This window comes from Ambystoma mexicanum, chromosome 2p (assembly GCF_040938575.1).
Source record: "Ambystoma mexicanum isolate Mex_15411 chromosome 2p, UKY_AmexF1_1, whole genome shotgun sequence".
Taxonomy (NCBI): domain Eukaryota; kingdom Metazoa; phylum Chordata; class Amphibia; order Caudata; family Ambystomatidae; genus Ambystoma; species Ambystoma mexicanum.
The window spans coordinates 19,125,822-19,151,387 of record NC_090923.1 but is presented as its reverse complement, the minus strand read 5'-3'; the positions used below and the strand labels follow the sequence as shown (position 1 = coordinate 19,151,387).

Sequence of the window (25,566 nt, the reverse complement as noted above, 5' to 3'; positions counted from 1 at the left end):
TACACTGAAAGCCAAGGGAGAGATGGTGGCCAAGGCCTTGAGGTGCACGTCCCCTGCGCTGCCTGCTGCGCCGGTGGCCTGCCTGCCTGCCGCCCTTCACGCCCCTGATCGGCCAGAGACCTCTCTGGCCAGTTCTGCGGGCGGGCTTTTTCTCGACCTCAGACACTCAGGGAGACATCATCAGAAGGAGCACCGGAGGAGGGCTTGGCCCTTGCTGTGTGGCCTAGCCCAGCCTGGCCCTTCTCCAACCATCGGGGGCAGCAGCCAGCAGTCAGTGGGCCTGCAGAAATGGGCTCCCAGCAGGCTCTGGCTGACTGATGATTTGAATATGCACCGCCCTCCCTCCCTCCCTCCCTCCCTCCCTCTCTCTCTCTCTCTCTCTCTCTCTCTCCCCCTCTCTCTCTACTAACCCTGTTTACTCCACAGTAGCACCAGCACTGAGCTGGAAGCAGGAAGCAGAAACTGCTGCAACCCTGGGAAGGTGTGTCTGGGGCGCTTGGGGGCCTGTCAGCATCAGCAGCAGCAGAGACCAGGCCCTGATAGAGACACGCTGGGGCACGGGGGGGGGGGGGTGCTGCAGGATTTCAGTTACCCGTGCAGGCTGCCTGGGCCAGAGAGAACCTCTAGCTTGCAGCCCCCCAAGGAAGGATCCGGGCACCGGAAGGAAACACTGGCTGCTGACTCAGGCCCTGAGCCCCTTTGCACTTTGGCCCGTGAAGCAGATAGGCTGACAGTGATATGCGCTGTTGGCAAATAGCACCTAGGAGAGCTTAGAACTGCCCTGGCATGTAGCAATCATCACCCACTGGGCATAAGCTTGGAGCACTCGCAGCGCTATCTCCAAATAAAACGCACTCTGACGAGCTCCACGCCGAAAAGCACACCTGCCCTAATGGACAGAGGGCCTGTTTATCCCGTCAATAAATGTTGCAGCTAAAGAACATGTCTGTCCTGCTATGTGTCCAAAATATGGAACGCTTCACGAATTTGCGTGTCATCCTTGCGCAGGGGCCATGCTAATCTTCTCTGTATCGTTCCAATTTTAGTATATGTGCTGCCGAAGCGAGCACAGACTGAAGGTTGACCCAGCCCATACATAAACCCCCCCAGATCTATGATCTCTGGACATAGGGTGGCATACAATGGGCATTTCTTGAGACAGAAAGCGCTTGCTTTTGGGGGAATGATATGAAACGGAGCCAGAGAGCAATGGTCCGCGCTTATTCACTGCTGCGCTGGTCCGAGAGGTGAGTTTTTGTTATTTTTGGAATGCTTGCCGGAGCAATGTAGTTGCAAAGGCTCATGGTGCAGTCTGTATGCAAAGTGATTGATCCCAGCACAATGCCTGGGTGCATTACAGTAGTCCCACAAGCCAGAGGAAACACAGAGGGCCTGCCTGTCAGGGGGCTTTGTTTGGGGGCCCATGGGCTGTTCCAAGAGAAGGCAAGAGGAGGCAGCTGGCCGGCATGTCAGTCCCCCCCCCCGCCCCCAGGGGGCGCAGGATGGCCCCCTGCTTGCATTCAGAGGCTGACTTAAAATGTTCCTTTGGCGGGGCTGGCTTCAGTGCCCTTGGCTTTTAAGTCACCGTGGGTCTGGTTCCCTTTGGCAGGTCCAGGTTCTCCCTTACAACAGCTATGGGCCGGGGGTTAGCTGCATTATCAACAGCGTCAGGGTGTGATGCGCGTGGGCTAGAAAATCAGGTCCAGCAGGGCTTGCAGGCGCACCTACCTCAGAAAGGCCCCTGGAAGGCCTGCGCGGAGGAGGATGAGGTGGGACACAAGAGGGCCAGTATGAGGCGTCTGACTACGTACGGATCAGAAGATTGTAGGGTCGACTCCTATCTGGCTCGGGTTCATTCCTTGCTTTTTGGGTCCTGCTGTTACATTTAAATCCCTAAGAGCATCTGTGCCTGCAAAGGTGCTTTAATTTTATGGGCGGGCCGTCGGTATAAGAAAGAAAGACTGGCCAAAGTCCATCCTAATACATCAGCAGCAGGGGCCCATCCCGAAAATCCCAACCAGCAGCAAATGCTTTCTGTGTCTGCGCTGTAAAGGGTGGGGGTTGGCTTGTGAACCAGTTGGGAAAATGCCACGTGTCTGTAGCACAGACCCCACCTGCTAAGAAAAGGTTGCTTCTCTCCCCTGATCCGGAACAGCAAAGGCATTCTGAGGTACACTGAAAGCCAAGGGAGAGATGGTGGCCAAGGCCTTGAGGTGCACGTCCCCTGCGCTGCCTGCTGCGCCGGTGGCCTGCCTGCCGCCCTTCACGCCCCTGATCGGCCACGATCGGCCAGAGACCTCTCTGGCCAGTTCTGCGGGCGGGCTTTTTCTCGACCTCAGACACTCAGGGAGACATCATCAGAAGGAGCACCGGAGGAGGGCTTGGCCCTTGCTGTGTGGCCTAGCCCAGCCTGGCCCTTCTCCAACCATCGGGGGCAGCAGCCAGCAGTCAGTGGGCCTGCAGAAATGGGCTCCCAGCAGGCTCTGGCTGACTGATGATTTGAATATGCACCGCCCTCCCTCCCTCCCTCCCTCCCTCTCTCTCTCTCTCTCTCTCTCTCTCTCTCCCCCTCTCTCTCTACTAACCCTGTTTACTCCACAGTAGCACCAGCACTGAGCTGGAAGCAGGAAGCAGAAACTGCTGCAACCCTGGGAAGGTGTGTCTGGGGCGCTTGGGGGCCTGTCAGCATCAGCAGCAGCAGAGACCAGGCCCTGATAGAGACACGCTGGGGCACGGGGGGGGGGGGGGGTGCTGCAGGATTTCAGTTACCCGTGCAGGCTGCCTGGGCCAGAGAGAACCTCTAGCTTGCAGCCCCCCAAGGAAGGATCCGGGCACCGGAAGGAAACACTGGCTGCTGACTCAGGCCCTGAGCCCCTTTGCACTTTGGCCCGTGAAGCAGATAGGCTGACAGTGATATGCGCTGTTGGCAAATAGCACCTAGGAGAGCTTAGAACTGCCCTGGCATGTAGCAATCATCACCCACTGGGCATAAGCTTGGAGCACTCGCAGCGCTATCTCCAAATAAAACGCACTCTGACGAGCTCCACGCCGAAAAGCACACCTGCCCTAATGGACAGAGGGCCTGTTTATCCCGTCAATAAATGTTGCAGCTAAAGAACATGTCTGTCCTGCTATGTGTCCAAAATATGGAACGCTTCACGAATTTGCGTGTCATCCTTGCGCAGGGGCCATGCTAATCTTCTCTGTATCGTTCCAATTTTAGTATATGTGCTGCCGAAGCGAGCACAGACTGAAGGTTGACCCAGCCCATACATAAACCCCCCCAGATCTATGATCTCTGGACATAGGGTGGCATACAATGGGCATTTCTTGAGACAGAAAGCGCTTGCTTTTGGGGGAATGATATGAAACGGAGCCAGAGAGCAATGGTCCGCGCTTATTCACTGCTGCGCTGGTCCGAGAGGTGAGTTTTTGTTATTTTTGGAATGCTTGCCGGAGCAATGTAGTTGCAAAGGCTCATGGTGCAGTCTGTATGCAAAGTGATTGATCCCAGCACAATGCCTGGGTGCATTACAGTAGTCCCACAAGCCAGAGGAAACACAGAGGGCCTGCCTGTCAGGGGGCTTTGTTTGGGGGCCCATGGGCTGTTCCAAGAGAAGGCAAGAGGAGGCAGCTGGCCGGCATGTCAGTCCCCCCCCCCGCCCCCAGGGGGCGCAGGATGGCCCCCTGCTTGCATTCAGAGGCTGACTTAAAATGTTCCTTTGGCGGGGCTGGCTTCAGTGCCCTTGGCTTTTAAGTCACCGTGGGTCTGGTTCCCTTTGGCAGGTCCAGGTTCTCCCTTACAACAGCTATGGGCCGGGGGTTAGCTGCATTATCAACAGCGTCAGGGTGTGATGCGCGTGGGCTAGAAAATCAGGTCCAGCAGGGCTTGCAGGCGCACCTACCTCAGAAAGGCCCCTGGAAGGCCTGCGCGGAGGAGGATGAGGTGGGACACAAGAGGGCCAGTATGAGGCGTCTGACTACGTACGGATCAGAAGATTGTAGGGTCGACTCCTATCTGGCTCGGGTTCATTCCTTGCTTTTTGGGTCCTGCTGTTACATTTAAATCCCTAAGAGCATCTGTGCCTGCAAAGGTGCTTTAATTTTATGGGCGGGCCGTCGGTATAAGAAAGAAAGACTGGCCAAAGTCCATCCTAATACATCAGCAGCAGGGGCCCATCCCGAAAATCCCAACCAGCAGCAAATGCTTTCTGTGTCTGCGCTGTAAAGGGTGGGGGTTGGCTTGTGAACCAGTTGGGAAAATGCCACGTGTCTGTAGCACAGACCCCACCTGCTAAGAAAAGGTTGCTTCTCTCCCCTGATCCGGAACAGCAAAGGCATTCTGAGGTAGACTGAAAGCCAAGGGAGAGATGGTGGCCAAGGCCTTGAGGTGCACGTCCCCTGCGCTGCCTGCTGCGCCGGTGGCCTGCCTGCCGCCCTTCACGCCCCTGATCGGCCAGAGACCTCTCTGCCAGTTCTGCGGGCGGGCTTTTTCTCGACCTCAGACACTCAGGGAGACATCATCAGAAGGAGCACCGGAGGAGGGCTTGGCCCTTGCTGTGTGGCCTAGCCCAGCCTGGCCCTTCTCCAACCATCGGGGGCAGCAGCCAGCAGTCAGTGGGCCTGCAGAAATGGGCTCCCAGCAGGCTCTGGCTGACTGATGATTTGAATATGCACCGCCCTCCCTCCCTCCCTCCCTCCCTCTCTCTCTCTCTCTCTCTCTCTCTCTCTCCCCCTCTCTCTCTACTAACCCTGTTTACTCCACAGTAGCACCAGCACTGAGCTGGAAGCAGGAAGCAGAAACTGCTGCAACCCTGGGAAGGTGTGTCTGGGGCGCTTGGGGGCCTGTCAGCATCAGCAGCAGCAGAGACCAGGCCCTGATAGAGACACGCTGGGGCACGGGGGGGGGGGGTGCTGCAGGATATCAGTTACCCGTGCAGGCTGCCTGGGCCAGAGAGAACCTCTAGCTTGCAGCCCCCCAAGGAAGGATCCGGGCACCGGAAGGAAACACTGGCTGCTGACTCAGGCCCTGAGCCCCTTTGCACTTTGGCCCGTGAAGCAGATAGGCTGACAGTGATATGCGCTGTTGGCAAATAGCACCTAGGAGAGCTTAGAACTGCCCTGGCATGTAGCAATCATCACCCACTGGGCATAAGCTTGGAGCACTCGCAGCGCTATCTCCAAATAAAACGCACTCTGACGAGCTCCACGCCGAAAAGCACACCTGCCCTAATGGACAGAGGGCCTGTTTATCCCGTCAATAAATGTTGCAGCTAAAGAACATGTCTGTCCTGCTATGTGTCCAAAATATGGAACGCTTCACGAATTTGCGTGTCATCCTTGCGCAGGGGCCATGCTAATCTTCTCTGTATCGTTCCAATTTTAGTATATGTGCTGCCGAAGCGAGCACAGACTGAAGGTTGACCCAGCCCATACATAAACCCCCCCAGATCTATGATCTCTGGACATAGGGTGGCATACAATGGGCATTTCTTGAGACAGAAAGCGCTTGCTTTTGGGGGAATGATATGAAACGGAGGCAGAGAGCAATGGTCCGCGCTTATTCACTGCTGCGCTGGTCCGAGAGGTGAGTTTTTGTTATTTTTGGAATGCTTGCCGGAGCAATGTAGTTGCAAAGGCTCATGGTGCAGTCTGTATGCAAAGTGATTGATCCCAGCACAATGCCTGGGTGCATTACAGTAGTCCCACAAGCCAGAGGAAACACAGAGGGCCTGCCTGTCAGGGGGCTTTGTTTGGGGGCCCATGGGCTGTTCCAAGAGGAGGCAAGAGGAGGCAGCTGGCCGGCATGTCAGTCCCCCCAGGGGGCGCAGGATGGCCGCCTGCTTGCATTCAGAGGCTGACTTAAAATGTTCCTTTGGCGGGGCTGGCTTCAGTGCCCTTGGCTTTTAAGTCACCGTGGGTCTGGTTCCCTTTGGCAGGTCCAGGTTCTCCCTTACAACAGCTATGGGCCGGGGGTTAGCTGCATTATCAACAGCGTCAGGGTGTGAGACGCGTGGGCTAGAAAATCAGGTCCAGCAGCGCTTGCAGGCGCACCTACCTCAGAAAGGCCCCTGGAAGGACTGCGCGGAGGAGGAGGTGAGACACAAGAGGGCCAGTATGAGGCGTCTGACTACGTACGGATCAGAAGATTGTAGGGTCGACTCCTATCTGGCTCGGGTTCATTCCTTGCTTTTTGGGTCCTGCTGTTACATTTAAATCCCTAAGAGCATCTGTGCCTGCAAAGGTGCTTTAATTTTATGGGCGGGCCGTCGGTATAAGAAAGAAAGACTGGCCAAAGTCCATCCTAATACATCAGCAGCAGGGGCCCATCCCGAAAATCCCAACCAGCAGCAAATGCTTTCTGTGTCTGCGCTATAAAGGGTGGGGGTTGGCTTGTGAACCAGTTGGGAAAATGCCACGTGTCTGTAGCACAGACCCCACCTGCTAAGAAAAGGTTGCTTCTCTCCCCTGATCCGGAACAGCAAAGGCATTCTGAGGTACACTGAAAGCCAAGGGAGAGATGGTGGCCAAGGCCTTGAGGTGCACGTCCCCTGCGCTGCCTGCTGCGCCGGTGGCCTGCCTGCCTGCCGCCCTTCACGCCCCTGATCGGCCAGAGACCTCTCTGGCCAGTTCTGCGGGCGGGCTTTTTCTCGACCTCAGACACTCAGGGAGACATCATCAGAAGGAGCACCGGAGGAGGGCTTGGCCCTTGCTGTGTGGCCTAGCCCAGCCTGGCCCTTCTCCAACCATCGGGGGCAGCAGCCAGCAGTCAGTGGGCCTGCAGAAATGGGCTCCCAGCAGGCTCTGGCTGACTGATGATTTGAATATGCACCGCCCTCCCTCCCTCCCTCCCTCCCTCTCTCTCTCTCTCTCTCTCTCTCTCTCTCTCTCCCCCTCTCTCTCTACTAACCCTGTTTACTCCACAGTAGCACCAGCACTGAGCTGGAAGCAGGAAGCAGAAACTGCTGCAACCCTGGGAAGGTGTGTCTGGGGCGCTTGGGGGCCTGTCAGCATCAGCAGCAGCAGAGACCAGGCCCTGATAGAGACACGCTGGGGCACGGGGGGGGGGGGTGCTGCAGGATTTCAGTTACCCGTGCAGGCTGCCTGGGCCAGAGAGAACCTCTAGCTTGCAGCCCCCCAAGGAAGGATCCGGGCACCGGAAGGAAACACTGGCTGCTGACTCAGGCCCTGAGCCCCTTTGCACTTTGGCCCGTGAAGCAGATAGGCTGACAGTGATATGCGCTGTTGGCAAATAGCACCTAGGAGAGCTTAGAACTGCCCTGGCATGTAGCAATCATCACCCACTGGGCATAAGCTTGGAGCACTCGCAGCGCTATCTCCAAATAAAACGCACTCTGACGAGCTCCACGCCGAAAAGCACACCTGCCCTAATGGACAGAGGGCCTGTTTATCCCGTCAATAAATGTTGCAGCTAAAGAACATGTCTGTCCTGCTATGTGTCCAAAATATGGAACGCTTCACGAATTTGCGTGTCATCCTTGCGCAGGGGCCATGCTAATCTTCTCTGTATCGTTCCAATTTTAGTATATGTGCTGCCGAAGCGAGCACAGACTGAAGGTTGACCCAGCCCATACATAAACCCCCCCAGATCTATGATCTCTGGACATAGGGTGGCATACAATGGGCATTTCTTGAGACAGAAAGCGCTTGCTTTTGGGGGAATGATATGAAACGGAGCCAGAGAGCAATGGTCCGCGCTTATTCACTGCTGCGCTGGTCCGAGAGGTGAGTTTTTGTTATTTTTGGAATGCTTGCCGGAGCAATGTAGTTGCAAAGGCTCATGGTGCAGTCTGTATGCAAAGTGATTGATCCCAGCACAATGCCTGGGTGCATTACAGTAGTCCCACAAGCCAGAGGAAACACAGAGGGCCTGCCTGTCAGGGGGCTTTGTTTGGGGGCCCATGGGCTGTTCCAAGAGAAGGCAAGAGGAGGCAGCTGGCCGGCATGTCAGTCCCCCCCCCCGCCCCCAGGGGGCGCAGGATGGCCCCCTGCTTGCATTCAGAGGCTGACTTAAAATGTTCCTTTGGCGGGGCTGGCTTCAGTGCCCTTGGCTTTTAAGTCACCGTGGGTCTGGTTCCCTTTGGCAGGTCCAGGTTCTCCCTTACAACAGCTATGGGCCGGGGGTTAGCTGCATTATCAACAGCGTCAGGGTGTGATGCGCGTGGGCTAGAAAATCAGGTCCAGCAGGGCTTGCAGGCGCACCTACCTCAGAAAGGCCCCTGGAAGGCCTGCGCGGAGGAGGATGAGGTGGGACACAAGAGGGCCAGTATGAGGCGTCTGACTACGTACGGATCAGAAGATTGTAGGGTCGACTCCTATCTGGCTCGGGTTCATTCCTTGCTTTTTGGGTCCTGCTGTTACATTTAAATCCCTAAGAGCATCTGTGCCTGCAAAGGTGCTTTAATTTTATGGGCGGGCCGTCGGTATAAGAAAGAAAGACTGGCCAAAGTCCATCCTAATACATCAGCAGCAGGGGCCCATCCCGAAAATCCCAACCAGCAGCAAATGCTTTCTGTGTCTGCGCTGTAAAGGGTGGGGGTTGGCTTGTGAACCAGTTGGGAAAATGCCACGTGTCTGTAGCACAGACCCCACCTGCTAAGAAAAGGTTGCTTCTCTCCCCTGATCCGGAACAGCAAAGGCATTCTGAGGTACACTGAAAGCCAAGGGAGAGATGGTGGCCAAGGCCTTGAGGTGCACGTCCCCTGCGCTGCCTGCTGCGCCGGTGGCCTGCCTGCTGCCCTTCACGCCCCTGATCGGCCACGATCGGCCAGAGACCTCTCTGGCCAGTTCTGCGGGCGGGCTTTTTCTCGACCTCAGACACTCAGGGAGACATCATCAGAAGGAGCACCGGAGGAGGGCTTGGCCCTTGCTGTGTGGCCTAGCCCAGCCTGGCCCTTCTCCAACCATCGGGGGCAGCAGCCAGCAGTCAGTGGGCCTGCAGAAATGGGCTCCCAGCAGGCTCTGGCTGACTGATGATTTGAATATGCACCGCCCTCCCTCCCTCCCTCCCTCCCTCCCTCTCTCTCTCTCTCTCTCTCTCTCTCTCTCCCCCTCTCTCTCTACTAACCCTGTTTACTCCACAGTAGCACCAGCACTGAGCTGGAAGCAGGAAGCAGAAACTGCTGCAACCCTGGGAAGGTGTGTCTGGGGCGCTTGGGGGCCTGTCAGCATCAGCAGCAGCAGAGACCAGGCCCTGATAGAGACACGCTGGGGCACGGGGGGGGGGGGGGGGTGCTGCAGGATATCAGTTACCCGTGCAGGCTGCCTGGGCCAGAGAGAACCTCTAGCTTGCAGCCCCCCAAGGAAGGATCCGGGCACCGGAAGGAAACACTGGCTGCTGACTCAGGCCCTGAGCCCCTTTGCACTTTGGCCCGTGAAGCAGATAGGCTGACAGTGATATGCGCTGTTGGCAAATAGCACCTAGGAGAGCTTAGAACTGCCCTGGCATGTAGCAATCATCACCCACTGGGCATAAGCTTGGAGCACTCGCAGCGCTATCTCCAAATAAAACGCACTCTGACGAGCTCCACGCCGAAAAGCACACCTGCCCTAATGGACAGAGGGTGTGTTTATCCCGTCAATAAATGTTGCAGCTAAAGAACATGTCTGTCCTGCTATGTGTCCAAAATATGGAACGCTTCACGAATTTGCGTGTCATCCTTGCGCAGGGGCCATGCTAATCTTCTCTGTATCGTTCCAATTTTAGTATATGTGCTGCCGAAGCGAGCACAGACTGAAGGTTGACCCAGCCCATACATAAACCCCCCCAGATCTATGATCTCTGGACATAGGGTGGCATACAATGGGCATTTCTTGAGACAGAAAGCGCTTGCTTTTGGGGGAATGATATGAAACGGAGGCAGAGAGCAATGGTCCGCGCTTATTCACTGCTGCGCTGGTCCGAGAGGTGAGTTTTTGTTATTTTTGGAATGCTTGCCGGAGCAATGTAGTTGCAAAGGCTCATGGTGCAGTCTGTATGCAAAGTGATTGATCCCAGCACAATGCCTGGGTGCATTACAGTAGTCCCACAAGCCAGAGGAAACACAGAGGGCCTGCCTGTCAGGGGGCTTTGTTTGGGGGCCCATGGGCTGTTCCAAGAGAAGGCAAGAGGAGGCAGCTGGCCGGCATGTCAGTCCCCCCCCGCCCCCAGGGGGCGCAGGATGGCCCCCTGCTTGCATTCAGAGGCTGACTTAAAATGTTCCTTTGGCGGGGCTGGCTTCAGTGCCCTTGGCTTTTAAGTCACCGTGGGTCTGGTTCCCTTTGGCAGGTCCAGGTTCTCCCTTACAACAGCTATGGGCCGGGGGTTAGCTGCATTATCAACAGCGTCAGGGTGTGAGACGCGTGGGCTAGAAAATCAGGTCCAGCAGCGCTTGCAGGCGCACCTACCTCAGAAAGGCCCCTGGAAGGACTGCGCGGAGGAGGAGGAGGAGGTGAGACACAAGAGGGCCAGTATGAGGCGTCTGACTACGTACGGATCAGAAGATTGTAGGGTCGACTCCTATCTGGCTCGGGTTCATTCCTTGCTTTTTGGGTCCTGCTGTTACATTTAAATCCCTAAGAGCATCTGTGCCTGCAAAGGTGCTTTAATTTTATGGGCGGGCCGTCGGTATAAGAAAGAAAGACTGGCCAAAGTCCATCCTAATACATCAGCAGCAGGGGCCCATCCCGAAAATCCCAACCAGCAGCAAATGCTTTCTGTGTCTGCGCTGTAAAGGGTGGGGGTTGGCTTGTGAACCAGTTGGGAAAATGCCACGTGTCTGTAGCACAGACCCCACCTGCTAAGAAAAGGTTGCTTCTCTCCCCTGATCCGGAACAGCAAAGGCATTCTGAGGTACACTGAAAGCCAAGGGAGAGATGGTGGCCAAGGCCTTGAGGTGCACGTCCCCTGCGCTGCCTGCTGCGCCGGTGGCCTGCCTGCCGCCCTTCACGCCCCTGATCGGCCACGATCGGCCAGAGACCTCTCTGGCCAGTTCTGCGGGCGGGCTTTTTCTCGACCTCAGACACTCAGGGAGACATCATCAGAAGGAGCACCGGAGGAGGGCTTGGCCCTTGCTGTGTGGCCTAGCCCAGCCTGGCCCTTCTCCAACCATCGGGGGCAGCAGCCAGCAGTCAGTGGGCCTGCAGAAATGGGCTCCCAGCAGGCTCTGGCTGACTGATGATTTGAATATGCACCGCCCTCCCTCCCTCCCTCCCTCCCTCCCTCTCTCTCTCTCTCTCTCTCTCTCTCTCTCCCCCTCTCTCTCTACTAACCCTGTTTACTCCACAGTAGCACCAGCACTGAGCTGGAAGCAGGAAGCAGAAACTGCTGCAACCCTGGGAAGGTGTGTCTGGGGCGCTTGGGGGCCTGTCAGCATCAGCAGCAGCAGAGACCAGGCCCTGATAGAGACACGCTGGGGCACGGGGGGGGGTGCTGCAGGATTTCAGTTACCCGTGCAGGCTGCCTGGGCCAGAGAGAACCTCTAGCTTGCAGCCCCCCAAGGAAGGATCCGGGCACCGGAAGGAAACACTGGCTGCTGACTCAGGCCCTGAGCCCCTTTGCACTTTGGCCCGTGAAGCAGATAGGCTGACAGTGATATGCGCTGTTGGCAAATAGCACCTAGGAGAGCTTAGAACTGCCCTGGCATGTAGCAATCATCACCCACTGGGCATAAGCTTGGAGCACTCGCAGCGCTATCTCCAAATAAAACGCACTCTGACGAGCTCCACGCCGAAAAGCACACCTGCCCTAATGGACAGAGGGCCTGTTTATCCCGTCAATAAATGTTGCAGCTAAAGAACATGTCTGTCCTGCTATGTGTCCAAAATATGGAACGCTTCACGAATTTGCGTGTCATCCTAGCGCAGGGGCCATGCTAATCTTCTCTGTATCGTTCCAATTTTAGTATATGTGCTGCCGAAGCGAGCACAGACTGAAGGTTGACCCAGCCCATACATAAACCCCCCCAGATCTATGATCTCTGGACATAGGGTGGCATACAATGGGCATTTCTTGAGACAGAAAGCGCTTGCTTTTGGGGGAATGATATGAAACGGAGCCAGAGAGCAATGGTCCGCGCTTATTCACTGCTGCGCTGGTCCGAGAGGTGAGTTTTTGTTATTTTTGGAATGCTTGCCGGAGCAATGTAGTTGCAAAGGCTCATGGTGCAGTCTGTATGCAAAGTGATTGATCCCAGCACAATGCCTGGGTGCATTACAGTAGTCCCACAAGCCAGAGGAAACACAGAGGGCCTGCCTGTCAGGGGGCTTTGTTTGGGGGCCCATGGGCTGTTCCAAGAGAAGGCAAGAGGAGGCAGCTGGCCGGCATGTCAGTCCCCCCCCCGCCCCCAGGGGGCGCAGGATGGCCCCCTGCTTGCATTCAGAGGCTGACTTAAAATGTTCCTTTGGCGGGGCTGGCTTCAGTGCCCTTGGCTTTTAAGTCACCGTGGGTCTGGTTCCCTTTGGCAGGTCCAGGTTCTCCCTTACAACAGCTATGGGCCGGGGGTTAGCTGCATTATCAACAGCGTCAGGGTGTGATGCGCGTGGGCTAGAAAATCAGGTCCAGCAGGGCTTGCAGGCGCACCTACCTCAGAAAGGCCCCTGGAAGGCCTGCGCGGAGGAGGAGGAGGTGGGACACAAGAGGGCCAGTATGAGGCGTCTGACTACGTACGGATCAGAAGATTGTAGGGTCGACTCCTATCTGGCTCGGGTTCATTCCTTGCTTTTTGGGTCCTGCTGTTACATTTAAATCCCTAAGAGCATCTGTGCCTGCAAAGGTGCTTTAATTTTATGGCGGGCCGTCGGTATAAGAAAGAAAGACTGGCCAAAGTCCATCCTAATACATCAGCAGCAGGGGCCCATCCCGAAAATCCCAACCAGCAGCAAATGCTTTCTGTGTCTGCGCTGTAAAGGGTGGGGGTTGGCTTGTGAACCAGTTGGGAAAATGCCACGTGTCTGTAGCACAGACCCCACCTGCTAAGAAAAGGTTGCTTCTCTCCCCTGATCCGGAACAGCAAAGGCATTCTGAGGTACACTGAAAGCCAAGGGAGAGATGGTGGCCAAGGCCTTGAGGTGCACGTCCCCTGCGCTGCCTGCTGCGCCGGTGGCCTGCCTGCCGCCCTTCACGCCCAGAGACCTCTCTGGCCAGTTCTGCGGGCGGGCTTTTTCTCGACCTCAGACACTCAGGGAGACATCATCAGAAGGAGCACCGGAGGAGGGCTTGGCCCTTGCTGTGTGGCCTAGCCCAGCCTGGCCCTTCTCCAACCATCGGGGGCAGCAGCCAGCAGTCAGTGGGCCTGCAGAAATGGGCTCCCAGCAGGCTCTGGCTGACTGATGATTTGAATATGCACCGCCCTCCCTCCCTCCCTCCCTCCCTCCCTCTCTCTCTCTCTCTCTCTCTCTCTCCCCCTCTCTCTCTACTAACCCTGTTTACTCCACAGTAGCACCAGCACTGAGCTGGAAGCAGGAAGCAGAAACTGCTGCAACCCTGGGAAGGTGTGTCTGGGGCGCTTGGGGGCCTGTCAGCATCAGCAGCAGCAGAGACCAGGCCCTGATAGAGACACGCTGGGGCACGGGGGGGGGGTGCTGCAGGATTTCAGTTACCCGTGCAGGCTGCCTGGGCCAGAGAGAACCTCTAGCTTGCAGGCCCCCAAGGAAGGATCCGGGCACCGGAAGGAAACACTGGCTGCTGACTCAGGCCCTGAGCCCCTTTGCACTTTGGCCCGTGAAGCAGATAGGCTGACAGTGATATGCGCTGTTGGCAAATAGCACCTAGGAGAGCTTAGAACTGCCCTGGCATGTAGCAATCATCACCCACTGGGCATAAGCTTGGAGCACTCGCAGCGCTATCTCCAAATAAAACGCACTCTGACGAGCTCCACGCCGAAAAGCATACCTGCCCTAATGGACAGAGGGCCTGTTTATCCCGTCAATAAATGTTGCAGCTAAAGAACATGTCTGTCCTGCTATGTGTCCAAAATATGGAACGCTTCACGAATTTGCGTGTCATCCTTGCGCAGGGGCCATGCTAATCTTCTCTGTATCGTTCCAATTTTAGTATATGTGCTGCCGAAGCGAGCACAGACTGAAGGTTGACCCAGCCCATACATAAACCCCCCCAGATCTATGATCTCTGGACATAGGGTGGCATACAATGGGCATTTCTTGAGACAGAAAGCGCTTGCTTTTGGGGGAATGATATGAAACGGAGGCAGAGAGCAATGGTCCGCGCTTATTCACTGCTGCGCTGGTCCGAGAGGTGAGTTTTTGTTATTTTTGGAATGCTTGCCGGAGCAATGTAGTTGCAAAGGCTCATGGTGCAGTCTGTATGCAAAGTGATTGATCCCAGCACAATGCCTGGGTGCATTACAGTAGTCCCACAAGCCAGAGGAAACACAGAGGGCCTGCCTGTCAGGGGGCTTTGTTTGGGGGCCCATGGGCTGTTCCAAGAGGAGGCAAGAGGAGGCAGCTGGCCGGCATGTCAGTCCCCCCAGGGGGCGCAGGATGGCCGCCTGCTTGCATTCAGAGGCTGACTTAAAATGTTCCTTTGGCGGGGCTGGCTTCAGTGCCCTTGGCTTTTAAGTCACCGTGGGTCTGGTTCCCTTTGGCAGGTCCAGGTTCTCCCTTACAACAGCTATGGGCCGGGGGTTAGCTGCATTATCAACAGCGTCAGGGTGTGAGACGCGTGGGCTAGAAAATCAGGTCCAGCAGCGCTTGCAGGCGCACCTACCTCAGAAAGGCCCCTGGAAGGACTGCGCGGAGGAGGAGGTGAGACACAAGAGGGCCAGTATGAGGCGTCTGACTACGTACGGATCAGAAGATTGTAGGGTCGACTCCTATCTGGCTCGGGTTCATTCCTTGCTTTTTGGGTCCTGCTGTTACATTTAAATCCCTAAGAGCATCTGTGCCTGCAAAGGTGCTTTAATTTTATGGGCGGGCCGTCGGTATAAGAAAGAAAGACTGGCCAAAGTCCATCCTAATACATCAGCAGCAGGGGCCCATCCCGAAAATCCCAACCAGCAGCAAATGCTTTCTGTGTCTGCGCTATAAAGGGTGGGGGTTGGCTTGTGAACCAGTTGGGAAAATGCCACGTGTCTGTAGCACAGACCCCACCTGCTAAGAAAAGGTTGCTTCTCTCCCCTGATCCGGAACAGCAAAGGCATTCTGAGGTACACTGAAAGCCAAGGGAGAGATGGTGGCCAAGGCCTTGAGGTGCACGTCCCCTGCGCTGCCTGCTGCGCCGGTGGCCTGCCTGCCGCCCTTCACGCCCCTGATCGGCCAGAGACCTCTCTGGCCAGTTCTGCGGGCGGGCTTTTTCTCGACCTCAGACACTCAGGGAGACATCATCAGAAGGAGCACCGGAGGAGGGCTTGGCCCTTGCTGTGTGGCCTAGCCCAGCCTGGCCCTTCTCCAACCATCGGGGGCAGCAGCCAGCAGTCAGTGGGCCTGCAGAAATGGGCTCCCAGCAGGCTCTGGCTGACTGATGATTTGAATATGCACCGCCCTCCCTCCCTCCCTCCCTCCCTCCCTCCCTCTCTCTCTCTCTCTCTCTCTCCCCCTCTCTCTCTACTAACCCTGTTTACTCCACAGTAGCACCAGCACTGAGCTGGAAGCAGGAAGCAGAAACTGCTGCAACCCTGGGAAGGTGTGTCTGGGGCGCTTGGGGGCCTGTCAGCATCAGCAGCAGCAGAGACCAGGCCCTGATAGAGACACGCTGGGGCACGGGGGGGGGGTGCTGCAGGATTTCAGTTACCCGTGCAGGCTGCCTGGGCCAGAGAGAACCTCTAGCTTGCAGCCCCCCAAGGAAGGATCCGGGCACCGGAAGGAAACACTGGCTGCTGACTCAGGCCCTGAGCCCCTTTGCACTTTGGCCCGTGAAGCAGATAGGCTGACAGTGATATGCGCTGTTGGCAAATAGCACCTAGGAGAGCTTAGAACTGCCCTGGCATGTAGCAATCATCACCCACTGGGCATAAGCTTGGAGCACTCGCAGCGCTATCTCCAAATAAAACGCACTCTGACGAGCTCCACGCCGAAAAGCACACCTGCCCTAATGGACAGAGGGCCTGTTTATCCCGTCAATAAATGTTGCAGCTAAAGAACATGTCTGTCCTGCTATGTGTCCAAAATATGGAACGCTTCACGAATTTGCGTGTCATCCTTGCGCAGGGGCCATGCTAATCTTCTCTGTATCGTTCCAATTTTAGTATATGTGCTGCCGAAGCGAGCACAGACTGAAGGTTGACCCAGCCCATACATAAACCCCCCCAGATCTATGATCTCTGGACATAGGGTGGCATACAATGGGCATTTCTTGAGACAGAAAGCGCTTGCTTTTGGGGGAATGATATGAAACGGAGGCAGAGAGCAATGGTCCGCGCTTATTCACTGCTGCGCTGGTCCGAGAGGTGAGTTTTTGTTATTTTTGGAATGCTTGCCGGAGCAATGTAGTTGCAAAGGCTCATGGTGCAGTCTGTATGCAAAGTGATTGATCCCAGCACAATGCCTGGGTGCATTACAGTAGTCCCACAAGCCAGAGGAAACACAGAGGGCCTGCCTGTCAGGGGGCTTTGTTTGGGGGCCCATGGGCTGTTCCAAGAGAAGGCAAGAGGAGGCAGCTGGCCGGCATGTCAGTCCCCCCCCCCCGCCCCCAGGGGGCGCAGGATGGCCCCCTGCTTGCATTCAGAGGCTGACTTAAAATGTTCCTTTGGCGGGGCTGGCTTCAGTGCCCTTGGCTTTTAAGTCACCGTGGGTCTGGTTCCCTTTGGCAGGTCCAGGTTCTCCCTTACAACAGCTATGGGCCGGGGGTTAGCTGCATTATCAACAGCGTCAGGGTGTGAGACGCGTGGGCTAGAAAATCAGGTCCAGCAGCGCTTGCAGGCGCACCTACCTCAGAAAGGCCCCTGGAAGGACTGCGCGGAGGAGGAGGAGGAGGTGAGACACAAGAGGGCCAGTATGAGGCGTCTGACTACGTACGGATCAGAAGATTGTAGGGTCGACTCCTATCTGGCTCGGGTTCATTCCTTGCTTTTTGGGTCCTGCTGTTACATTTAAATCCCTAAGAGCATCTGTGCCTGCAAAGGTGCTTTAATTTTGTGGGCGGGCCGTCGGTATAAGAAAGAAAGACTGGCCAAAGTCCATCCTAATACATCAGCAGCAGGGGCCCATCCCGAAAATCCCAACCAGCAGCAAATGCTTTCTGTGTCTGCGCTGTAAAGGGTGGGGGTTGGCTTGTGAACCAGTTGGGAAAATGCCACGTGTCTGTAGCACAGACCCCACCTGCTAAGAAAAGGTTGCTTCTCTCCCCTGATCCGGAACAGCAAAGGCATTCTGAGGTACACTGAAAGCCAAGGGAGAGATGGTGGCCAAGGCCTTGAGGTGCACGTCCCCTGCGCTGCCTGCTGCGCCGGTGGCCTGCCTGCCGCCCTTCACGCCCCTGATCGGCCAGAGACCTCTCTGGCCAGTTCTGCGGGCGGGCTTTTTCTCGACCTCAGACACTCAGGGAGACATCATCAGAAGGAGCACCGGAGGAGGGCTTGGCCCTTGCTGTGTGGCCTAGCCCAGCCTGGCCCTTCTCCAACCATCGGGGGCAGCAGCCAGCAGTCAGTGGGCCTGCAGAAATGGGCTCCCAGCAGGCTCTGGCTGACTGATGATTTGAATATGCACCGCCCTCCCTCCCTCCCTCCCTCCCTCCCTCCCTCTCTCTCTCTCTCTCTCTCTCTCTCTCTCTCCCCCTCTCTCTCTACTAACCCTGTTTACTCCACAGTAGCACCAGCACTGAGCTGGAAGCAGGAAGCAGAAACTGCTGCAACCCTGGGAAGGTGTGTCTGGGGCGCTTGGGGGCCTGTCAGCATCAGCAGCAGCAGAGACCAGGCCCTGATAGAGACACGCTGGGGCACGGGGGGGGGGGGTGCTGCAGGATTTCAGTTACCCGTGCAGGCTGCCTGGCCCAGAGAGAACCTCTAGCTTGCAGCCCCCCAAGGAAGGATCCGGGCACCGGAAGGAAACACTGGCTGCTGACTCAGGCCCTGAGCCCCTTTGCACTTTGGCCCGTGAAGCAGATAGGCTGACAGTGATATGCGCTGTTGGCAAATAGCACCTAGGAGAGCTTAGAACTGCCCTGGCATGTAGCAATCATCACCCACTGGGCATAAGCTTGGAGCACTCGCAGCGCTATCTCCAAATAAAACGCACTCTGACGAGCTCCACGCCGAAAAGCACACCTGCCCTAATGGACAGAGGGCCTGTTTATCCCGTCAATAAATGTTGCAGCTAAAGAACATGTCTGTCCTGCTATGTGTCCAAAATATGGAACGCTTCACGAATTTGCGTGTCATCCTTGCGCAGGGGCCATGCTAATCTTCTCTGTATCGTTCCAATTTTAGTATATGTGCTGCCGAAGCGAGCACAGACTGAAGGTTGACCCAGCCCATACATAAACCCCCCCAGATCTATGATCTCTGGACATAGGGTGGCATACAATGGGCATTTCTTGAGACAGAAAGCGCTTGCTTTTGGGGGAATGATATGAAACGGAGGCAGAGAGCAATGGTCCGCGCTTATTCACTGCTGCGCTGGTCCGAGAGGTGAGTTTTTGTTATTTTTGGAATGCTTGCCGGAGCAATGTAGTTGCAAAGGCTCATGGTGCAGTCTGTATGCAAAGTGATTGATCCCAGCACAATGCCTGGGTGCATTACAGTAGTCCCACAAGCCAGAGGAAACACAGAGGGCCTGCCTGTCAGGGGGCTTTGTTTGGGGGCCCATGGGCTGTTCCAAGAGGAGGCAAGAGGAGGCAGCTGGCCGGCATGTCAGTCCCCCCAGGGGGCGCAGGATGGCCGCCTGCTTGCATTCAGAGGCTGACTTAAAATGTTCCTTTGGCGGGGCTGGCTTCAGTGCCCTTGGCTTTTAAGTCACCGTGGGTCTGGTTCCCTTTGGCAGGTCCAGGTTCTCCCTTACAACAGCTATGGGCCGGGGGTTAGCTGCATTATCAACAGCGTCAGGGTGTGAGACGCGTGGGCTAGAAAATCAGGTCCAGCAGCGCTTGCAGGCGCACCTACCTCAGAAAGGCCCCTGGAAGGACTGCGCGGAGGAGGAGGAGGAGGTGAGACACAAGAGGGCCAGTATGAGGCGTCTGACTACGTACGGATCAGAAGATTGTAGGGTCGACTCCTATCTGGCTCGGGTTCATTCCTTGCTTTTTGGGTCCTGCTGTTACATTTAAATCCCTAAGAGCATCTGTGCCTGCAAAGGTGCTTTAATTTTATGGGCGGGCCGTCGGTATAAGAAAGAAAGACTGGCCAAAGTCCATCCTAATACATCAGCAGCAGGGGCCCATCCCGAAAATCCCAACCAGCAGCAAATGCTTTCTGTGTCTGCGCTGTAAAGGGTGGGGGTTGGCTTGTGAACCAGTTGGGAAAATGCCACGTGTCTGTAGCACAGACCCCACCTGCTAAGAAAAGGTTGCTTCTCTCCCCTGATCCGGAACAGCAAAGGCATTCTGAGGTACACTGAAAGCCAAGGGAGAGATGATGGCCAAGGCCTTGAGGTGCACGTCCCCTGCGCTGCCTGCTGCGCCGGTGGCCGGCCTGCCGCCCTTCACGCCCCTGATCGGCCAGAGACCTCTCTGGCCAGTTCTGCGGGCGGGCTTTTTCTCGACCTCAGACACTCAGGGAGACATCATCAGAAGGAGCACCGGAGGAGGGCTTGGCCCTTGCTGTGTGGCCTAGCCCAGCCTGGCCCTTCTCCAACCATCGGGGGCAGCAGCCAGCAGTCAGTGGGCCTGCAGAAATGGGCTCCCAGCAGGCTCTGGCTGACTGATGATTTGAATATGCACCGCCCTCCCTCCCTCCCTCCCTCTCTCTCTCTCTCTCTCTCTCTCTCTCTCTCTCCCCCTCTCTCTCTACTAACCCTGTTTACTCCACAGTAGCACCAGCACTGAGCTGGAAGCAGGAAGCAGAAACTGCTGCAACCCTGGGAAGGTGTGTCTGGGGCGCTTGGGGGCCTGTCAGCATCAGCAGCAGCAGAGACCAGGCCCTGATAGAGACACGCTGGGGCACGGGGGGGGGGGGGGTGCTGCAGGATTTCAGTTACCCGTGCAGGCTGCCTGGGCCAGAGAGAACCTCTAGCTTGCAGCCCCCCAAGGAAGGATCCGGGCACCGGAAGGAAACACTGGCTGCTGACTCAGGCCCTGAGCCCCTTTGCACTTTGGCCCGTGAAGCAGATAGGCTGACAGTGATATGCGCTGTTGGCAAATAGCACCTAGGAGAGCTTAGAACTGCCCTGGCATGTAGCAATCATCACCCACTGGGCATAAGCTTGGAGCACTCGCAGCGCTATCTCCAAATAAAACGCACTCTGACGAGCTCCACGCCGAAAAGCACACCTGCCCTAATGGACAGAGGGCCTGTTTATCCAGTCAATAAATGTTGCAGCTAAAGAACATGTCTGTCCTGCTATGTGTCCAAAATATGGAACGCTTCACGAATTTGCGTGTCATCCTTGCGCAGGGGCCATGCTAATCTTCTCTGTATCGTTCCAATTTTAGTATATGTGCTGCCGAAGCGAGCACAGACTGAAGGTTGACCCAGCCCATACATAAACCCCCCCAGATCTATGATCTCTGGACATAGGGTGGCATACAATGGGCATTTCTTGAGACAGAAAGCGCTTGCTTTTGGGGGAATGATATGAAACGGAGGCAGAGAGCAATGGTCCGCGCTTATTCACTGCTGCGCTGGTCCGAGAGGTGAGTTTTTGTTATTTTTGGAATGCTTGCCGGAGCAATGTAGTTGCAAAGGCTCATGGTGCAGTCTGTATGCAAAGTGATTGATCCCAGCACAATGCCTGGGTGCATTACAGTAGTCCCACAAGCCAGAGGAAACACAGAGGGCCTGCCTGTCAGGGGGCTTTGTTTGGGGGCCCATGGGCTGTTCCAAGAGAAGGCAAGAGGAGGCAGCTGGCCGGCATGTCAGTCCCCCCCCCCGCCCCCAGGGGGCGCAGGATGGCCCCCTGCTTGCATTCAGAGGCTGACTTAAAATGTTCCTTTGGCGGGGCTGGCTTCAGTGCCCTTGGCTTTTAAGTCACCGTGGGTCTGGTTCCCTTTGGCAGGTCCAGGTTCTCCCTTACAACAGCTATGGGCCGGGGGTTAGCTGCATTATCAACAGCGTCAGGGTGTGATGCGCGTGGGCTAGAAAATCAGGTCCAGCAGGGCTTGCAGGCGCACCTACCTCAGAAAGGCCCCTGGAAGGCCTGCGCGGAGGAGGAGGAGGAGGTGGGACACAAGAGGGCCAGTATGAGGCGTCTGACTACGTACGGATCAGAAGATTGTAGGGTCGACTCCTATCTGGCTCGGGTTCATTCCTTGCTTTTTGGGTCCTGCTGTTACATTTAAATCCCTAAGAGCATCTGTGCCTGCAAAGGTGCTTTAATTTTATGGGCGGGCCGTCGGTATAAGAAAGAAAGACTGGCCAAAGTCCATCCTAATACATCAGCAGCAGGGGCCCATCCCGAAAATCCCAACCAGCAGCAAATGCTTTCTGTGTCTGCGCTGTAAAGGGTGGGGGTTGGCTTGTGAACCAGTTGGGAAAATGCCACGTGTCTGTAGCACAGACCCCACCTGCTAAGAAAAGGTTGCTTCTCTCCCCTGATCCGGAACAGCAAAGGCATTCTGAGGTACACTGAAAGCCAAGGGAGAGATGGTGGCCAAGGCCTTGAGGTGCACGTCCCCTGCGCTGCCTGCTGCGCCGGTGGCCTGCCTGCCGCCCTTCACGCCCCTGATCGGCCACGATCGGCCAGAGACCTCTCTGGCCAGTTCTGCGGGTGGGCTTTTTCTCGACCTCAGACACTCAGGGAGACATCATCAGAAGGAGCACCGGAGGAGGGCTTGGCCCTTGCTGTGTGGCCTAGCCCAGCCTGGCCCTTCTCCAACCATCGGGGGCAGCAGCCAGCAGTCAGTGGGCCTGCAGAAATGGGCTCCCAGCAGGCTCTGGCTGACTGATGATTTGAATATGCACCGCCCTCCCTCCCTCCCTCCCTCCCTCCCTCTCTCTCTCTCTCTCTCTCTCTCTCTCTCCCCCTCTCTCTCTACTAACCCTGTTTACTCCACAGTAGCACCAGCACTGAGCTGGAAGCAGGAAGCAGAAACTGCTGCAACCCTGGGAAGGTGTGTCTGGGGCGCTTGGGGGCCTGTCAGCATCAGCAGCAGCAGAGACCAGGCCCTGATAGAGACACGCTGGGGCACGGGGGGGGGGGGGGGTGCTGCAGGATATCAGTTACCCGTGCAGGCTGCCTGGGCCAGAGAGAACCTCTAGCTTGCAGCCCCCCAAGGAAGGATCCGGGCACCGGAAGGAAACACTGGCTGCTGACTCAGGCCCTGAGCCCCTTTGCACTTTGGCCCGTGAAGCAGATAGGCTGACAGTGATATGCGCTGTTGGCAAATAGCACCTAGGAGAGCTTAGAACTGCCCTGGCATGTAGCAATCATCACCCACTGGGCATAAGCTTGGAGCACTCGCAGCGCTATCTCCAAATAAAACGCACTCTGACGAGCTCCACGCCGAAAAGCACACCTGCCCTAATGGACAGAGGGCCTGTTTATCCCGTCAATAAATGTTGCAGCTAAAGAACATGTCTGTCCTGCTATGTGTCCAAAATATGGAACGCTTCACGAATTTGCGTGTCATCCTTGCGCAGGGGCCATGCTAATCTTCTCTGTATCGTTCCAATTTTAGTATATGTGCTGCCGAAGCGAGCACAGACTGAAGGTTGACCCAGCCCATACATAAACCCCCCCAGATCTATGATCTCTGGACATAGGGTGGCATACAATGGGCATTTCTTGAGACAGAAAGCGCTTGCTTTTGGGGGAATGATATGAAACGGAGCCAGAGAGCAATGGTCCGCGCTTATTCACTGCTGCGCTGGTCCGAGAGGTGAGTTTTTGTTATTTTTGGAATGCTTGCCGGAGCAATGTAGTTGCAAAGGCTCATGGTGCAGTCTGTATGCAAAGTGATTGATCCCAGCACAATGCCTGGGTGCATTACAGTAGTCCCACAAGCCAGAGGAAACACAGAGGGCCTGCCTGTCAGGGGGCTTTGTTTGGGGGCCCATGGGCTGTTCCAAGAGAAGGCAAGAGGAGGCAGCTGGCCGGCATGTCAGTCCCCCCCCCCGCCCCCAGGGGGCGCAGGATGGCCCCCTGCTTGCATTCAGAGGCTGACTTAAAATGTTCCTTTGGCGGGGCTGGCTTCAGTGCCCTTGGCTTTTAAGTCACCGTGGGTCTGGTTCCCTTTGGCAGGTCCAGGTTCTCCCTTACAACAGCTATGGGCCGGGGGTTAGCTGCATTATCAACAGCGTCAGGGTGTGATGCGCGTGGGCTAGAAAATCAGGTCCAGCAGGGCTTGCAGGCGCACCTACCTCAGAAAGGCCCCTGGAAGGCCTGCGCGGAGGAGGAGGAGGTGGGACACAAGAGGGCCAGTATGAGGCGTCTGACTACGTACGGATCAGAAGATTGTAGGGTCGACTCCTATCTGGCTCGGGTTCATTCCTTGCTTTTTGGGTCCTGCTGTTACATTTAAATCCCTAAGAGCATCTGTGCCTGCAAAGGTGCTTTAATTTTATGGGCGGGCCGTCGGTATAAGAAAGAAAGACTGGCCAAAGTCCATCCTAATACATCAGCAGCAGGGGCCCATCCCGAAAATCCCAACCAGCAGCAAATGCTTTCTGTGTCTGCGCTGTAAAGGGTGGGGGTTGGCTTGTGAACCAGTTGGGAAAATGCCACGTGTCTGTAGCACAGACCCCACCTGCTAAGAAAAGGTTGCTTCTCTCCCCTGATCCGGAACAGCAAAGGCATTCTGAGGTACACTGAAAGCCAAGGGAGAGATGGTGGCCAAGGCCTTGAGGTGCACGTCCCCTGCGCTGCCTGCTGCGCCGGTGGCCTGCCTGCCGCCCTTCACGCCCAGAGACCTCTCTGGCCAGTTCTGCGGGCGGGCTTTTTCTCGACCTCAGACACTCAGGGAGACATCATCAGAAGGAGCACCGGAGGAGGGCTTGGCCCTTGCTGTGTGGCCTAGCCCAGCCTGGCCCTTCTCCAACCATCGGGGGCAGCAGCCAGCAGTCAGTGGGCCTGCAGAAATGGGCTCCCAGCAGGCTCTGGCTGACTGATGATTTGAATATGCACCGCCCTCCCTCCCTCCCTCCCTCCCTCTCTCTCTCTCTCTCTCTCTCTCTCTCTCCCCCTCTCTCTCTACTAACCCTGTTTACTCCACAGTAGCACCAGCACTGAGCTGGAAGCAGGAAGCAGAAACTGCTGCAACCCTGGGAAGGTGTGTCTGGGGCGCTTGGGGGCCTGTCAGCATCAGCAGCAGCAGAGACCAGGCCCTGATAGAGACACGCTGGGGCACGGGGGGGGGGGGGGGGGGTGCTGCAGGATATCAGTTACCCGTGCAGGCTGCCTGGGCCAGAGAGAACCTCTAGCTTGCAGCCCCCCAAGGAAGGATCCGGGCACCGGAAGGAAACACTGGCTGCTGACTCAGGCCCTGAGCCCCTTTGCACTTTGGCCCGTGAAGCAGATAGGCTGACAGTGATATGCGCTGTTGGCAAATAGCACCTAGGAGAGCTTAGAACTGCCCTGGCATGTAGCAATCATCACCCACTGGGCATAAGCTTGGAGCACTCGCAGCGCTATCTCCAAATAAAACGCACTCTGACGAGCTCCACGCCGAAAAGCACACCTGCCCTAATGGACAGAGGGCCTGTTTATCCCGTCAATAAATGTTGCAGCTAAAGAACATGTCTGTCCTGCTATGTGTCCAAAATATGGAACGCTTCACGAATTTGCGTGTCATCCTTGCGCAGGGGCCATGCTAATCTTCTCTGTATCGTTCCAATTTTAGTATATGTGCTGCCGAAGCGAGCACAGACTGAAGGTTGACCCAGCCCATACATAAACCCCCCCAGATCTATGATCTCTGGACATAGGGTGGCATACAATGGGCATTTCTTGAGACAGAAAGCGCTTGCTTTTGGGGGAATGATATGAAACGGAGGCAGAGAGCAATGGTCCGCGCTTATTCACTGCTGCGCTGGTCCGAGAGGTGAGTTTTTGTTATTTTTGGAATGCTTGCCGGAGCAATGTAGTTGCAAAGGCTCATGGTGCAGTCTGTATGCAAAGTGATTGATCCCAGCACAATGCCTGGGTGCATTACAGTAGTCCCACAAGCCAGAGGAAACACAGAGGGCCTGCCTGTCAGGGGGCTTTGTTTGGGGGCCCATGGGCTGTTCCAAGAGAAGGCAAGAGGAGGCAGCTGGCCGGCATGTCAGTCCCCCCCCCCCGCCCCCAGGGGGCGCAGGATGGCCCCCTGCTTGCATTCAGAGGCTGACTTAAAATGTTCCTTTGGCGGGGCTGGCTTCAGTGCCCTTGGCTTTTAAGTCACCGTGGGTCTGGTTCCCTTTGGCAGGTCCAGGTTCTCCCTTACAACAGCTATGGGCCGGGGGTTAGCTGCATTATCAACAGCGTCAGGGTGTGAGACGCGTGGGCTAGAAAATCAGGTCCAGCAGCGCTTGCAGGCGCACCTAC

At 56.2% G+C, this 25,566-nt stretch overlaps 12 non-coding genes across 12 annotated transcripts; all 12 read right to left on the bottom strand.

Moving 5' to 3' along the window:
• Window positions 1–963: 963 nt before the first annotated feature.
• LOC138568419 (U6 spliceosomal RNA) lies at window positions 964–1,070 on the bottom strand. Its single transcript, XR_011302756.1, has one exon. It is a non-coding gene; the product is annotated as a U6 spliceosomal RNA (small nuclear RNA).
• Window positions 1,071–3,140: 2,070 nt separating this feature from the next.
• LOC138568418 (U6 spliceosomal RNA) lies at window positions 3,141–3,247 on the bottom strand. Its single transcript, XR_011302755.1, has one exon. It is a non-coding gene; the product is annotated as a U6 spliceosomal RNA (small nuclear RNA).
• A 2,056-nt stretch (window positions 3,248–5,303) lies between these two features.
• On the bottom strand, window positions 5,304–5,410 carry LOC138568417 (U6 spliceosomal RNA). The gene has a single exon (XR_011302754.1). It is a non-coding gene; the product is annotated as a U6 spliceosomal RNA (small nuclear RNA).
• Window positions 5,411–7,462: 2,052 nt separating this feature from the next.
• Window positions 7,463–7,569, bottom strand: LOC138568416 (U6 spliceosomal RNA). Its single transcript, XR_011302753.1, has one exon. It is a non-coding gene; the product is annotated as a U6 spliceosomal RNA (small nuclear RNA).
• Window positions 7,570–9,644: 2,075 nt separating this feature from the next.
• Window positions 9,645–9,751, bottom strand: LOC138568415 (U6 spliceosomal RNA). The gene has a single exon (XR_011302752.1). It is a non-coding gene; the product is annotated as a U6 spliceosomal RNA (small nuclear RNA).
• A 2,069-nt stretch (window positions 9,752–11,820) lies between these two features.
• On the bottom strand, window positions 11,821–11,927 carry LOC138568544 (U6 spliceosomal RNA). The gene has a single exon (XR_011302877.1). It is a non-coding gene; the product is annotated as a U6 spliceosomal RNA (small nuclear RNA).
• A 2,043-nt stretch (window positions 11,928–13,970) lies between these two features.
• Window positions 13,971–14,077, bottom strand: LOC138568414 (U6 spliceosomal RNA). The gene has a single exon (XR_011302751.1). It is a non-coding gene; the product is annotated as a U6 spliceosomal RNA (small nuclear RNA).
• A 2,042-nt stretch (window positions 14,078–16,119) lies between these two features.
• On the bottom strand, window positions 16,120–16,226 carry LOC138568413 (U6 spliceosomal RNA). The gene has a single exon (XR_011302750.1). It is a non-coding gene; the product is annotated as a U6 spliceosomal RNA (small nuclear RNA).
• A 2,071-nt stretch (window positions 16,227–18,297) lies between these two features.
• On the bottom strand, window positions 18,298–18,404 carry LOC138568412 (U6 spliceosomal RNA). Its single transcript, XR_011302749.1, has one exon. It is a non-coding gene; the product is annotated as a U6 spliceosomal RNA (small nuclear RNA).
• A 2,052-nt stretch (window positions 18,405–20,456) lies between these two features.
• LOC138568410 (U6 spliceosomal RNA) lies at window positions 20,457–20,563 on the bottom strand. Its single transcript, XR_011302747.1, has one exon. It is a non-coding gene; the product is annotated as a U6 spliceosomal RNA (small nuclear RNA).
• A 2,077-nt stretch (window positions 20,564–22,640) lies between these two features.
• LOC138568409 (U6 spliceosomal RNA) lies at window positions 22,641–22,747 on the bottom strand. The gene has a single exon (XR_011302746.1). It is a non-coding gene; the product is annotated as a U6 spliceosomal RNA (small nuclear RNA).
• Window positions 22,748–24,800: 2,053 nt separating this feature from the next.
• On the bottom strand, window positions 24,801–24,907 carry LOC138568408 (U6 spliceosomal RNA). Its single transcript, XR_011302745.1, has one exon. It is a non-coding gene; the product is annotated as a U6 spliceosomal RNA (small nuclear RNA).
• Window positions 24,908–25,566: the final 659 nt, after the last annotated feature.